General features: G+C 39.6%; 1 long non-coding RNA gene across 1 annotated transcript in view; it reads right to left on the bottom strand.

The window, feature by feature from the left end:
• Positions 1-1,768: 1,768 nt before the first annotated feature.
• Positions 1,769-4,178, bottom strand: part of LOC113227496 — a 7,267-nt gene continuing 4,857 nt past the window's right edge. The window contains exon 3 of the long non-coding RNA XR_003310202.1: positions 1,769-1,851. This is a non-coding gene — a long non-coding RNA (uncharacterized LOC113227496). The remainder of the gene's footprint in view (positions 1,852-4,178) is intronic.

The raw sequence follows: 4,178 nt of genomic DNA on the forward strand, positions 1-4,178 counted from the left end.
CGTGTACTCAACAACCGTCTCCTGTCGTACCTTGACCTCCTCAGTGATCGCCAGTACGGATTCCGAAGAGGGCGATCTACTGGGGATCTTCTTGTGTATGCCTGTCACATACGAAGCGAGGCTATAGAAAAGCAAGGCGAAGCACTTGCAGTGTCCTTGGATATTTCTAAAGCCTTTGACAGAGTCTGGCACACAAGCCTTTTAATGAAGCTTCCCTCTTATGGGCCTCCAACTGACCTTTGCAATTGGATCTCGGATTTCTTGAGCGAACATTCGATTCGAGTGGTCTTAGAAGACTACTCTTCCGAACATATGGCGATAGATGGACGATTCCTCAGGGTTCCGTACTGTCTGCAACTCTCTTTCTGCTGCATATCAATGATATGTTATTTCCAGGTACCTTTGCGTATGCTGATGACAGCACAATTGTAGATTGGTACTTGACCAATGCAAGGGTCAGGTGGAGAGGAAATCCAGTCTTGTCGAGAGTCCATGGTTAGCCGTTTAGATTTGACACTCCAGGCTGTCTCTGATTGGGGCAATGCCAATCTTGTAAATGCTACCAAAACGCAGGCGTTTGCATTCTCCACCAAACGGAGTCCCTTTGAGCTGACTCCGACTTTTCGTAATATATCCATACCGATAGCCGACTGTCTCCAGCTACTTGGAATGGACCTGACGTCTAATTTGAATCCATTTGTACCAAGCACAAGTCCGATCGTGCATGGAGTACTGCTGCCACCTTTGGGATGGGTCTGCTACATATCAACTGACCACTTTGGATTCAATTGACAACCGTGGCAAGAGGTTTATAGGTGACTCGGAATTAGTGGAGGCGAAACTGCAGAGCTTCGCCTCCACTAATTCCGCTTACGTATTGAACACCGCCGTAAAGTTGCCTGCTTATCGGTATTTTACAGGATATATCACAGAGAGTGTGCGATGGAATTGCACGATAGGTATAATTCCGCCTTCCCCTTTCCATCACCGGGGGACTAGGCGTAGGCTTAGGTGCCATCCCCTATGTTGTAGATATTCCAAAGATTCGCACGAAATCGAGAGCGGAGAGAGAGAGAGAGACGAGAATGAATAGGCATTATTTAGGTGTACTAGATTGCATGCTCCATTGTCGACCTCGAAGGTAGAGATAAAGGTCGAGTAGCGTCATAATTTTTGATATTTCATATTGTTTTTAAATAGTTCTTTTTTGCGATACGATTGCGTCTTTGTACCTGTTATGTAACATTTTGAGATATTATTTATTAATATAATTAGAATTCTAATTATTTCACAAATATATATTTTTCTATTTGTTGCGGTTTGTCAGTATGATTTGTATCAATTACAGCTTCCTATAGTTCAACCTTTAAAAAGTTTCTCCGTTTTATGTGCAATTAAAAAACAGTAAAACATTGCGAAAGTCCAAAAACAAAAGTAGTTTAGAAGCAGTGGAGCTCCTTGTTAAAGAGTTCGACCAGGCCTGTCTCTTTACTGCCATAGATATTTTACTGCCTTTACACTACCTTATCTATGTCTGCTGCCAGGCGTTCCAATTTTGAAGGGTAAGACTGCTGGTGAAATTATAGGCAAATGGGACTTGTCAACTCTGAGAGACTCTGCAACTGCTATGGACAGACGTGTCGCATACCACCAGGCACGAAATGGTCGTCCCATGACTTGGTATCATAAAAAAAACATAAAAAAATTAATAACGTACGCTATTTATTACGAAATTTAAAAAACATAAATCTTTTTACAATGTACGCGCTTCTACGTTTCTTGTAGCGAAGGACTTGGTTGCTTTACTTGAAATTTTTGTTACTAGTCTTCGGACATCAGGGACGTTCCTTTCTGAAACATTAAAAGTAACAGTAAATAAATCCACTACAAAAGTGCTGTTTCGGTGTTTGTAGTATCTAAACTCCGGGTTTGGTTGAAAGTTGCAACGGAACTCAAACGAGCCCAAATGCGAGTGTCGTGTGATCCCGGACTGGTTGCTAGTCAAAAATAATCGGACATGTAATTCGCATGCTTGGTGTAATAAGGTCACATCTGCAAATTGACATCTTTTTAGGAGAGAAGTCTAAGGGCGTCTTCAAATTAGACGTGAATCATTTTTAGAATTTGTGATAATTCTGATTACAAAAGTGGCGCGCGCATGTCACACACGACATTGACGCTACAACTCGGTTTCAAATATTGAATGAAAATTAGTAATGGCGTGGTTGCAGCACCAGTATGATGCCACTGCATCTCTTGTATAACCGTCTAATTTGAGGGCGACCCTGAAAATTGTACAAAATTATCGATAAATTTGTATAAAAAAATGTAACATTTTTTTTTCGTGTGAGTAGTTCGTGTTATTTGTACATGACTTTCATGTGAATCAGTAATGTCAGCATTACTGTGTTCCGATTTAGAAGAGTGCTGGTGAAATTTCAGGCACATGGGACTTGTCAATTTATGTCTCAGGGGCGGTGGCAGTGACCCACAGATCTTTGCGATTTAAAGCTCTGAGTGGCTCTGCAGCTGTTATGGGCAGGTTTACTATCCGGCACACTACTAGTTCGTCCCATAACTTAATGTCATAAAAGGTAATAAATCAATGTTATAAAAGGACTTTTGATGTATGATCATATGTTGCTACTTTCAAGAATAATGGCCTAATCTAAAGTAATTCCTGTTTTTACTAAGATTTGTTCGAAAGATGCATAATTGTATATGAATAGGATACAGAGCTTTCCTTTTTTTTTAAATAATTACATGCCAAAGTTGGGATAGTCCACGATTTGTCAGTTTTGCGCGGCAGACACGTCTCTTTTTTTTACCATCTTCCGAATTAGATGCTTTTGGTAAGTCAAAGCTTTTGAGATAAATTTTGAGATAAGAAAGCCATCGATGTTGCTTTATACCCTTTATACCTTTAGGAATTCTTCCCCTCACCTCCGGATCTTCACCTTGAGTAGATGTTCTTAGTGACTTACTTTAATTTTTTTGAACAATTTTTAATATATTTCGAATAAGTATTTTAAAATAAATAAATAAATTCTATAGCGGTTCTAAGCTGCTACAAGAAATACTAGGACAACAATGCGCGACTTGCGCGAGGCGCGAATAGCTGTATCTTAAGTCGCTCCCTCATGTGCTAGCCCTACGAGAGTGCATAATTTTGAGAAAACTTAGAGTCACCACAAATAAGTGGGAATGTACAAATTTCCTTAAACCAACCACGCAGTGGAAAAACGTATTGACGATCATATATCAGTATATCAGTCTCGCCAAAACTGTAAGTTCATGTCTAGAGATGGCAAAAAACTGCTTATTTTTTAAAAGTTACACTTTTTTTTAAAACTTACAAAATCGTTTATAAAAACGTTTAAACGCATAGACTTTCATGTTAAAAAAACTTGCAACGTTGTACTGATAGCGAAATGCAAGAATAGACGTAAAACACGAGTTTTATTTTTATTTATAACATTATTATTCACATTGACAAATTAATTTGTTTATGAAACATTGATGGCAGGACTTGAAAGTTAGGCACGTTATAAAAAACGAAATTATTCACTATTGAACTGACCAACGCTTACGCTTATATTGAAAAGCGTTCTTATGTGCTTAGTTTAAAAGCAAACTTTTTAAGTGCTTTTCGTTTAAACGCCCACCTTTATTCATGTCGCTCAAACAAGACCCGCCCTTCGAGCTGTAGTTTAACGTGAAAGCGCAGGCGCATATAGCTATCCTGTTTCCGGCACGGACCTTTCTTTCTGACAAACTCCACCCACAAGATGAAACACTTGCCGTTCGTGCTTGCAGTTCATTTTGGCCTACAAATTATATTTACAACACAAATAGGCCTAGCCGGATTAATCCGCTCCCATAACGATCCAAATTTTAGTAGCACTAGAGCTCCGTGTGTAAAATTTCGTCCAGGGAACTATTGCCACTTCATCTATTTTTGCCGCCAAGCATGTGTGATGTTATGTGGGTATTACTGCGTTACGATTTTGAAGGGTAAGGGCGCTACTGCAATTACAGGCACATGGAACTTGTCAGCTTATGTCATTTTATATCGATTGTTTGGTTTTCGCGATGGTTACACGTAGGAAATGAAACTGTGTTGTGTATGTTTGTGTGTGTGTGTGTGTGTGTGTGTGTGTGTGTGTGTGTGTGTGTGT

This window comes from Hyposmocoma kahamanoa, unplaced genomic scaffold (genome assembly GCF_003589595.1).
Source record: "Hyposmocoma kahamanoa isolate Upper Pololo Valley unplaced genomic scaffold, ASM358959v1 210, whole genome shotgun sequence".
NCBI lineage: Eukaryota > Metazoa > Arthropoda > Insecta > Lepidoptera > Cosmopterigidae > Hyposmocoma > Hyposmocoma kahamanoa.